General features: G+C 51.3%; 1 pseudogene; it reads right to left on the minus strand.

The window, feature by feature from the left end:
• Nucleotides 1-4,523: 4,523 nt before the first annotated feature.
• LOC101653442 overlaps nt 4,524-11,599 on the minus strand; it is an 11,950-nt pseudogene continuing 4,874 nt past the window's right edge.

Raw genomic sequence — 11,599 nt, forward strand, 5'->3', positions numbered from 1 at the left:
CAGTAAATAACAACTCATGGCAGGCTTGTGGGGGGCGGGGGATGCTGTTCTTAATTCATAAAGAAAAGAAGTTAATGAGTGGGGGAAAAAAAACCAAGCAAGAAAAATCTGTTCAACCTACTTAGGCTACAAATAGTTTGCTGCTTTCCAGAAAATAACCCTCTTTGAGTTAAGACATTCTCATCAACCCACATTTAAACCACGGCTGTCTCCCCCTCGACTGAACAAAGGAAGGGATTTTCCCGAAGGAAGGTGTGGTGAGGCTGTGACTGGACTGAGGGGTCCGGAGGCCACTCTCCGTGATGCTAGCCTAAGGGCAGGGCCTGGGTGTCTGCCCCAGGAAGGACTCCCAGCCCTCACATAGGACACAGAGGTGAAGGAATGCATTGGGAAGTGGTATTTGGGTGGCCACGGAGGCTAATTCCAGGGTTCAGAGGTGAGGCAGTATGGCCAGGTGACATGCAGATGCCAGGTAGGGCAGGGGCCATTAACAGCAGATCTTCAGAGGCTGATACCAAAGGCAGAGGGTACACTGGGTGAGGGAAACCATGCAGACGGACACTGCCTACCAGGTCCTTAAGAAAAGCAACAACAAAACCAAACCAAAGAAAGCCTCCCTCACTACTACCTGACCTCTGGGGCAGTGCCCCAGGCCCCCTGAGTCCACCTGGGAGGGCATAGAACAGTCCTGCACTACCCCCCCCTGCCACTCTGAGCCACCCCGTGCCACCTGGGGACGGTGCATTTTTCATCCCCTATGGGAACCTTGGCGATGCGACGGTTACAACCTCGGCTGCCATCTGCACGGTTGGCAGTTTGAAACCACCAGCAGCTCCGTGGGAGAAAGACTGGGCTTCCTACTGTTGTCCACAGTTACCGTCTCAGAGACAGACCCACCAGGGATGAGTGGTGTCTCTATGAGTCAGCGTGGACTTGATGGCAGTAGGATGGGAACAATGGCAGCAACCCTGACGGCTTGTGAGGTGACTTACAAGGTGGGCTGCTCACCATCAGGCCAATAATTTGAACCCACCAGCCACTTCAGGGGAGATAGAGGAAGCATTCTATTCCCATTAAGAGTCCGAGTCTCGGAAATCCACAGGGCAGTTCTACGCTGTGAGTCAGTATCAACTCCACAACAGTGAGTCAGTCGGTAGCTGTGAGGAGTCCTGGTGGTATCGTGGGCTATGCACTGAGCTGCTAACCACAGGGTCTGAGGGTCAAACCCACCAGCCTCTCGGAGGGAAAATGATGAAGCTTTCTACTCTCGTAACGAGTTGCAGTCATAGAAACGCAAAGGGGCAGTAAGGTCACTATGACTCAGGGTCAGTTCTGTGGCAGTGAGTTAATGAGTGAGTGAGGTGCAGATGGGGGAGTAGAGGGTCAGAGTGGGGAGACCTGTCTAAAGGCAGACAGCAGCCCACCCAGCCCTTCACTCAGGACCTGGCCATCTACCCCCATCTCCATCCTTACCCCTGAACCCTCTCCCTTCCTGCTTCCTCTCAATGCCAGTGTGGTTCCCACTCCTGCCCTCACTGTGCCCGCTGCCCTTGACTCTTTCTCCCCACCCTGCTCAGCCACATGCGAAGACCCCTTGACCTGACCACACATGCCCTCTGGGGTCTTGCTGGAATTGTCCTGCGGGCACCTTCTGCCTCATACTTTTCTGAGCGCCCCCTGGTTGGGCTCCCAGACTTAGCACCTGTCTGACCCAGATTGCCCTGCTTGACGACACTCATGCTTGGGTGGGGGTAGGGGGGATGCTCAGACGCCTTGGCTGGGCTCCCAAAGCAGCAGAGACAAGCTCCCTGCCTACAGAGCAGCACTCTGAGTGTGTGCCCAGCTGGGCTGTCCCCAAGGGCGGCGGCTGCCTCATGCTCAGGGGTGGGGAAGGGGGGCATGCGCAGCATGAGAAGACCCTTTGAGCCCCTGTATTTCCTTGTTAGAAAAATGGATGGATGGGTGTCGCGAGACTAGTGAATCGTCATCCTCAATCTGAGCCTGGCCGATTGAAAGAGCACAGCAGGGGCTGCCTGCCAACAGGGAGCTGTCTGGCAGGGAAGGGAGGCAGGGCGAGGTTAAAGCAGCCTGTGTCTTTTAGGGTGGGTGGAGGAGGGCTCCAAGGGGAGCCGGAGCCGCAATCCACACCCGAGGCCCCAATTTCCTGGGCAGCTGGGAGCCAGCGCTACAAAGAGCATGCTGTGGGCAAGGCCGGGCCAGCCTGTGCTCGCCACGTGGGGACCTCCTGCAGGAAGGGTATCTTGTGTGCAGGGTGGGTGGAAGCCCCTAGCCACAGTCAATGAGAAACAAGCCCCCAGAGAGAGGAGAGCAGCTCTGGAATAGGGTGAGGGGTGGCACAGACATTGAGTGTGGTACCTACCCTGTGGGCCTCATGGGCTGGGGCCCAGGGGAATGGACAGGGCCTTCCCAAGCTGCCCCTGTGCTCCCTGCAATCTTGCACTGGATGGAAAGACAGAGGTGAGAGCAGGAGAGGAATAGGAGAAATAAACAACACCCCACCCCACCCTCTGCCCGACTCCCCACCCCGTGTGGGGATTCTCCCAGTGGTATTCATGCATCTCCAAGACCCCAGGTGAGTAGTGCTGGCAGGAGACAGCTTGCAAGGTTGGAGCAGATGACCTTGAGCTTGCCTGCAGTCCCCACGACAATGATGCTCATACCCTCAGCTCGTTGGAGGAGGACCCAGCTCCTCAGGATCCATTACCTGAGGGTCTACCTCAGAGCATACCTGAAAACAACAGTATACAGCTGGGGACTTCAGCCCTCTTTGCCCTGGGCACACACATAGTCGTCCTATAGTCACTCTGGCACCCACAGCCCTGGACACAGCTCTGAGCATACCAACTGCAGGGTCCAGGACCAGCTGTAGTGGGTTTGTGGAGAGGGCATAACCTGTGTGCCTGTGGACTCAGGGGCCGTCAAGGAAGGCAGCCACGGGGGCCGGGCACCATGTTCTCCGTGACTGGCTGTAACTGCACATCTCACCGAAGGCAAGCATGAGGGCCCAGCTCACGCTCAGCCTCGTTTCCGCCCAGCATCCAGGGGGGTCTCCGAATGTGGAGAAGAGCCATCTGCAGAGCCCTGCCTGGCCTAGCCCAGCAGCTGGGTGAGGATGGGGCTGCATCCCTAGTAGCCACCTCTGGGGCTATGACAGGCTGCCAAGCCCAGAGTGGGTGGCCCAGGGGTCTTTGTTGCTGTGTGGGCTGGCCCCTGCTCACCCCCGCCCCTTCTAGGGCACAGCAGGGCCTCTGTCCTCCTCCTCTGTGTCCCAGGGACTGACTTCTCATCAAGTCTTTATCCAGCACCCACCAAAGACTGAGACTTTTGTGGTTCTTTTGGGAGGGGTGGGGACAGAAAGGTAGGAAACGGGGATGCACACTTTCAAATTCCTCTACAGAACAGGGAGAAAAGCATGAGTCTGTAATACTGGCCAGTGCCACTGCTGCTGGGAGTCATACCTCTAGTGGTGGCACGATGCTCTCTTGAGACAGAAGCTACCTGGCCTCTACCTACAACGATCCTGGCCACGCCCCTCTGTTATGCCCTCTCAGCCCTCCGTGGATGACTCCCCCAGGGCCTCCGCCATGGTGTCCTGAGGGCAAGACCTGGTCTCTGAAGGTGTCCTCACGTCCTGAAGTGGGTGACCCACTCCTCCCTGCTCCCACAGGAGCCAGAGCTAGGAAGAGAAGGGTGGGACTTTCCCCGAGTGCAAAGCTGGGAGCCCAGAGCAATACCTCTACCCCCACCTGCTCCAGTCTCCAGGATAGATAGCTACAGCGGGAAGAGGTGTGGAGAGGGAGGACAGCACCCGAACTTCCTGCTCAGCAGGATGAGGCCCGGCCTTTAGCTCTATGGGCAGGTGTGAATGGGGAGAAGGACCTGGTTGCTTGCACAGGGCAGCTGCGCTCAGTCGGATGCTCAGCTCCGCCAGGCCTGGGTCTTCTGGCTTCATTCCTGCCTAGCACGCTTTCTCGGTCTCCTTGGGCTGGCCAGCCTGGGTGGGCCCTTGGGGAAGGCCTGTGTCAGGACAAGGGGCATTGAAGCTCTCAGTGGGTCCCATGGCCCGGTCCCAGTCTTGCCCCCGAGGCATCAAACAGCCCAAGTGGAAACCTCAGGGTGGGCAGCTCACTGCCTGGACCCTGGTGGCCACTCACCTCTGCTGTCGTGGTGAGCAGGCAGTGCCAAGGAAGAGTGCTGGTCTCAGTATCGCTCCTTTTCTGCCCTGATTGCTCCAGGCTCTTGGTTGGCTCTGGGTAGTCAGCGGAGCCTGCATGGATAGGACCAGCACCTTGGAAAATTCTAGAGGCCCCCACCCCCTCCGTTCCTGCCTCCCACTTGCCCTCATCTCTGGTGGGACCGGCCCACCCTGCTGCCCAGCCCACCTCTCCTCGGCTGGCCTTGTATGCCAGGCCTCCTTCCCAGGGCTGACCCATCCCCTCCACTCTGGCTCCAAGTCCCCAGTGGCCCCTCATGACCACCCCCATTGGATTTTCATCAGCCCCTCAGACTAGGGCATCCAAACTGCCCCTGGACCGGCTGCTCTCAGGGCCCTGGTTGTCCCCCAGCACGGGGCCTGGGCCCCTCTCACAGAGGGCAGGGGCACAGCCATTGCTGAGGCAGAGGATGGGCCGGGAGGAAGGGGTGTGGGGATGGCTCATGTTCTGATTGGAGGAGCCTGTAGGGTACCGGGGGAGAGAGCTGTTGGAGGAACAGCTTAGGAAGTGGACCTCCATCCTTCTCCTGAAGTTGATCCTCCGGCTGCAGTGGACAGAGGGAGAGGTGGCCCTGTGGCAGGACACCCTGCTGGAGGCCGCCACCCTCTTGGAAAGGTGCCCATTTCTCATTCTCCGAGGAAGTCATGTCAGACTTGGACTCTCAGAAAACTTTGGTAAGGCTCCAGGGCAAAGAACTTCGCTGAAAGGCACCCCTGGGCTGCTCACTGGCCAAGTTCAGGGTCCCTCTGCATGGGGGTGGTGAAAGATGGGGAGTATTGCTGGGAAGCCCTGGTGCCTCAGTGGCTTAAATATTGGCTTCCAACCAAACCAAACTCACTGCCATCAAGTCAATGACCCCCTGTGGGTTTCTGAGACTGTGTTTCTGGGAGTAGAAAGCCCAGTCTTTCTCCCTTGGAGCTGCTGGTGCTTTCGAACTGCCGATCATGTGGATCACAGCCCAACTCATAACCACACCACCACCAGGGCTCCTAGTACATTGGGCTGCTACCTGAAAAGATGGTGACTCCAGCCCGCCAGCTGTCTTGTGGGAGAAAGATGAGGCTGGCTGCTCCCATAAAGATGTAAAAGCCAGAAACCCTTTGGCACAGCCCGACTCTGTCCTCTGAGTCAGAATCCACTTGGAGGCCATGGAATTGGCTCCTGAATAGGAAGCCAAGCAAAGGGGAGGAGAGAAGCCCCTGTACCTCCCCAGGGGCACGGAAAGGGGTGGGAACTTGAGGTGAGGGCCAGTGTCCCCTCAGCAGGGGCTGAGTGAGTTTAGGGTGTACTTGGGAGCTGGGCCTGGGGAGACCCAGGGGCATGAAGGCTCTGTGGCTCCTTCCTTTTGCTCACTTCTAGCCCAACCCTCACTTATGTCTGCAGCCATGAGTCCTCCCAGGCGTCACAGCCCACAACTGCCTGGTTGTTCCAAGAGGGCTCTGCCCCACATTGTCCCTGGTAAGCAGCTGCATGTGGCCTGCTTGGCAAGACACAGGCAGCCCAGGCTCCAGAGCTGCCCAGGAGCCCTGGCTGTTGGTGGGAGGCTCAGGGCAGTGGGCAGCACAGATGGGGCAGTGCTGCACAGGCGGGTCATGGTGGCCTCAGCCCGCTGCCCGCGCACAGGGTTCCATGTTGGGGGATTAACATGCCCAGGCTCCCACTTGCTCCACATACATCCAGGCACCCCTCCTGTTGGTCCCAGGCCAGACGTTAGGCTGAGATTTTTTTGTTGTTGCTATGGCAACAGCAGGCATTTAGAGAATTTGTGCCGTTCAAACTCGCTCTTCAAAGAAACAAATAAAAAAGAAGATAAACAAAAAGCTCTCAGTGTAAAAACAAATGAAGAATGATTAATTTCATCCCCCCTCTTCATCCCTCCCCCCTCCCCAAAGAAAAAACCTCTCCCCTAAAATGGTCAGCAGCATGCAAAGCCAGGTGCTGGGATGGGATGAGACCAGAGGGAGGGAAGCGCAGGGTGGGAGGTGAGGGCATGCACGGTTTCGGCATCCAGCATATGGCTGTACAAAAACTCCTACCTTTGACACCAAGGTCAATCTACATAACAGCTCACAATGACAATGTTCTACGAACTGCGTGGTGACTAGCTGGGGTCTTAAAAGCTTGTGGGCAGCCATCTAAGGTGCCACCATTGGTCTCTCGCCATCCAGAGGAAAGAAGAGTGATGACAAGTGAAAGCCACATGGAAGCAATTAATCGAATGGATCTCCACAACCCTGAGACCAGAACTAGATGGTGCCTGGCTACCACTCCCAACTGCTCTGACATGGTTCACGTTAGACGGTGCTGGGTCGGGTGGGAGAAAATGTGAAACAAATGCCCAAATTATAAAAGAGATTGGACTTGTTATTTGGATCGAGACCGGTGGCACCCACAAGCCCTTCATCGACCTTCAGATCTCTGCATGAAAATAATCAGCCATTTAAAATGAATAGGTAAAGGGGTAGGAAGGAAGGAGGGGTGGACATGGGAAACATAGGGCGGAAGTGGGATACATGATGGTCTCAAAAATAGATAAATAAACAACTCCCTGCCACAGAATTGATGCTGACTCGTAGGGACCCTACAGGACAGGGTAGAACTGCGCCCAGGGGTTTCTGAGAGTAATTTTATAGGATCTTTTAATTTTATATGAGTTATGATCTTCTAACATTTATGATTTTTGAAGATTTTCTGAGATGCTAGGGGATTTTTTCCCCACAATAAAAGGAGCAGTGTCAATCCAGAAGGATCAGACCAGTCATTTTAGATCCTCTGCAGAGCTCAGTTCTCGGAGCATGAGGAGAGCTATATAGTCTCCCAGCTCTCAGCCCTTAGAAAAAGACATAGGAGAGGGACTAAATCAACAGCTATCAGTATTCACCTCAGAAGGGAGAAAAGAGATGTGTAAATAATACAGTCTAATAAAATTTGGTAAAGGCCCAATTATTTCATGCCATGAGGAGACTATAACTCTCTATGGGAATAGAAAGCCTCATTTTTCTCCCTCAGAGTGGCTGGTGGTTTTGAACTGCTGTGGTTTTGCAGTTAGTAGCCCAAGACGTAACCCACAATGCCACCATTGAAGTTATTATAATGGATGAGGTGAAACAAAATGTGTCTGAATTATTGACTGTAAAACTGATGATTGGCTTTGTATACCTTCGCAATAAAATGTTTAAACCCACACCAATAAAATGAAAAAATAGCCCTTTTGGTGCCACCCCACTCCCTGTGGGCGGCTCTTTCCTTCTGGAGGCAGCCAGGTGTGAGACCTGGGCGCCCCAGAGGCAGATGCCAGCTTGCTGGGTCATGCACTCACCGCAGGCCCTGCGCTCAGTTTCTCACCAGAGAGAACCTGCTCCAGGTTCCCTCATGAGGTTGCAGAGGGATAACGGTGGGATAACGGTGGGCTACTAGAACACCAAGCCCAACCCACTGCCATCAAGGCCATCCCAACTCACAGCGACCCTGTAGGGTGGAGTCGAACTGCCCTGTGGTTTCTGAGATGGTAACTCTTTGTGGGAGTAGAAAGCCTCACTCCTGCAGAGTGGCTGGTGGATTCAAACTGCTGACCTTGAAGTTAGCAGCCCAGCATATAAGCCACTACTACATCACCAGGGATCTGTTGGGCTGCTAACCGCAAAGTTCAAAATCACCAGCTGGTCCATGGGAGAAAGATGAGGCTTTCTACTCCCCTAAAGAGTTACAGTCTCAGAAACCCACAGGGCAGTTCTACCCTGTCTTATAGGGTCACTGTGAGTCGGCATCGACTAAATGGCGTTCAGTGAGTAATGATGTAATCAGGAGGTTAGGTGATGACATAACTTGGTAGTTATGTAATGATGTAGCCACCCTCCATTTTGTGATATGACTAGCTCACTCCCCATTTTTGTGTAATGCCGATTGATTTTCAAACAATGACCTGGTCTTTGGGAACTAACCATGTTGATAAGTGTCCAAACCAAAATGAAACTCGTTGCCATCTAGTGGTTGCCAACTCAGAGTGACCTCATGGAACAGGGTAGGTTTCCAAGACGAAGTCTTTACGGGAGAAGAAGGCCCTGTCGCTCTCCCAAAGAGCAGCTGGTGGTTTAGAACTTTGGACCTTGCAGCTCATAGCCCAACACAAAACCACTCCCCACCCCCACCCCCAGGGCTCCTCTATTGAGAAGTGAGGAGAGAGTGTGCTCTGTAAATGGAATTGTACAGTGTGTGAGCTTTGGAACTGGCTTTTTAAACTCAGCAGATCCCTGCAGAGGCATCCAGGCACATGGTGCTCGCCTAGGCGGTTCCCAAGCCAGGAACGGGCTTGCTGCTCTCTCCCCTTGCCCGAAGGAGCCCTGATGGCGCTGTGGGTGTGGCATTGGGCTACTACCCTGTTTCTTTGAAAGTAAGACATCCCCCGAAAATAAGACCTACTTACAGTTTTGCCTCTCACTGAAATATAAGACATCCCCCCCAAATAAGACCTCCCCAAAAATAAGGCCCCACGAAGCTACCGTAACTCTGGACTCTGGACTGTAGCCGCGGGTGCCGTGCAGCTCACTGTTGGCCGCAGTGTAGCCGAGCGGACAGGAAGTGTGAGGTCTCCTTTAATAAAACAATAAACAATAAATGTGTACCGTATTCTTCTTCATGGAAAAATAAGACATCCCCTGAAAATAAGACCTAGTACATCTTTGGGAGCAAAAATTAATATACGACACAGTCTTATTTTCGGGGAAACAGGGTAACTGCATTGTCCTTGTTTCACACCCACCAGCTGTTCTAAGATGAGGCTGTCTACTCCCATGCAGATTCACAGTCTCCAAATCCCCATAGAGGGCCGCTATGAGTCAGAATCAACTCAATGATGGTGGTGGGTTTGACTTCATCTGCCGTTAACAAATATTCTCCCAGTTTGTAGCTTGTCTTGTCATCCTCTTAGCAGGATCTCTTACAGAGCATACATTCTCCAATTACTGAAATCTATTTGACCAATTTTCCCTCATATAAATTGTGGTTTTTGTGGTAACTCTAAGAAGTTCTTGGCCTAGTCCTAGATCCTGAAGACTGAATCTTAAAAGGTTATGGCTCCATGTTTTAAATGTAAGTCGGTGGTCCATCTTGGCTTCATTTCCTTGTGAGTTGTGAGTGCTAGGTCAAGCTTTTCTTGTTATTTTGCCTCTGGTGGTCTATGCAGTTGCACCAGCACCACTGATTGAAAAGGCAATCTTTCCTTCATTGAATTGCTTTGACCTTGTTGCCAAAGCTCAGGGGAGTATATGTGAAAGAATTGAAAGTAGGCACACAATCAGAAAGTTGTACACCAACATTCATTGCAACACCATTCCCAATCAGCCAAAAGTGGAAACCACCTATCTACCAACAGATGACTGGATAAACAAAATACAGTATCAATGTGTAATGGAATATTGCCCAGGTGTGAAGAGCAATGGAGTCTAGGTATCTGCTACCACATAGATATATCTTGAAAGCATCATGCTGATACCAAAGGCTCAAGTAGAAAGCAAAGGTTTGAGAATGATGAGGGCAACAAATGTACAAATGTGCTTGACACAATGGATGGATGGATGATTGTAATAAGAGTTGTAGGAGCCCCCAGTAAAATGATTTAAAAGAAAAGAAAAAAAAACCATGAAAACATCATGCTGAATTAAATAAGGCAGACACAAAAGGACAAATGGTGTATGCTTCTATTTACAGCCTCCAAATGTATCCTGGTTACTCAGGGTGGGAAGGAGAAAGGGGCGTTTTCGCTGAGAAGACAGTGTGCTTCTGTTAAGGGTGGTGAAAGCATTGGGAAATGAATACTGGTGAGGATTGTACAACATGCTGTGTGCAACAAGTGGCGCTGAGCTCTGCATGTCAAAATACTGTGGTTGCAAGTGGTTTCGTAAATAGATTTTACCACAATTAAGAGAAAATCGATTGGCCATACTTGGGTCTCCTTCTGCGTTTACTGTCTCGTAGATCTACTCCTTTGAGTGGTTGAGTTGCCTTCCCCTGCATGGAGGGAGCACAGCCTGTTCATTCACTCACCTCTCGAATGTTCTTGAGCATCATTTGGGTTGTTTCCAGTTTGGGGTTATCACAAATATGTGTGTATAAATGTGTGTCTATGTCTGTGTAAACGTGTGTATAAATTGTGTTTCATCATACGAGGGCATTCCCTTTCTCTTGGGCATACACTTAAGGGGTGTAAGGGCTAGGTCATATATTAGGTGCAAGTTAGAGTTGATGAGAAACTGCTAAACTGTTTCTAAAGTGGCTAAGGAGCACTTCACACTCCCGTAGCAGTGTCGAAGTTCAGCAGCTCTGGTTCCTTGTCAATACTTAGTATCATCAGTCTTTTACTTTTGTCATTTTAATGGATGTGTACAGATATCTCACTGCAATTTTCATCATCATGGAACAGCTCCTTGGTATTTTTGTATCATTTGTATATCTTGTGAAATATCTATCCAAATAGTTTTTTTTAATTGTGATTTGGGTGAAAGCTTACAGAGTAAGTTGGTCTTTCACTCAACAATGTATGTTTTTTGTTTTGTGACACTGATTGCAACCCCAGAATGAAACCGTATTCTTCCAGCTTCTTCATTGCGTTTACCACATCTGTCTGTCCTTCTTGCCTATCTCTTCCTGCCTTCTCCACTTCATCCCTGGAAAACTGCTGCCCTTTGCTCTCACAGGGTGGATTGTTCTGAGGAGGGTGCACCTCCTTGCTATACTGTTCCTTTATAGGCCTATCTATTATTTGGCTAACAGTTGTGCCAAAGTAGGTTCACTTCCAGGTTTGCAGGGTGCCTACTCTTGGGGGACCTACCAGTATCTATCAGACCAAAACGTGTGAGCATCTGTATGATTTTGAATATTGTTCTACAGTTTCCTTTCAGAGTTATCCCATTCAGAGCGGTCAGCAATTTATTTATTTATTTATTTAGGGTAATTGATATTGGGTAAAACTCTTAAAAAATAATTTTTATTGGGGGCTCTTATCACAATCCATACATATCTGTTGTATCAAGCACATTTGTACAATTGTTGCCATCATCATTCTCAAAACATTTTCTTTCTACTTGAGCTCCTCATTTCCCCACTCCTCACAAATTTGATAATTTATAAATTATTATTTTGTCATGTCTTGCCCTGTCTGGCATCTCCCTTCACCCACTTTTCTGTTGTCTGTCCTCCAGGGAGGGGGTTATGTGTAGATCCTTGTGGTCAGTTCCCCCTTTCTACCCCACCTTTCCCTACCCTTCTGGTATTGCTACTCTTATTATTGGTCCTGAGGGGTTTATATTCTCTGGATTCCCTGTGTTTCCAGTTCTTATCTGTACCAGTGTACATCCTCTGGTCTAGCC

This window comes from Echinops telfairi, unplaced genomic scaffold, assembly GCF_000313985.2.
Source record: "Echinops telfairi isolate 266 unplaced genomic scaffold, ASM31398v2 ScPeMD7_70;HRSCAF=299, whole genome shotgun sequence".
Lineage (NCBI taxonomy): Eukaryota > Metazoa > Chordata > Mammalia > Afrosoricida > Tenrecidae > Echinops > Echinops telfairi.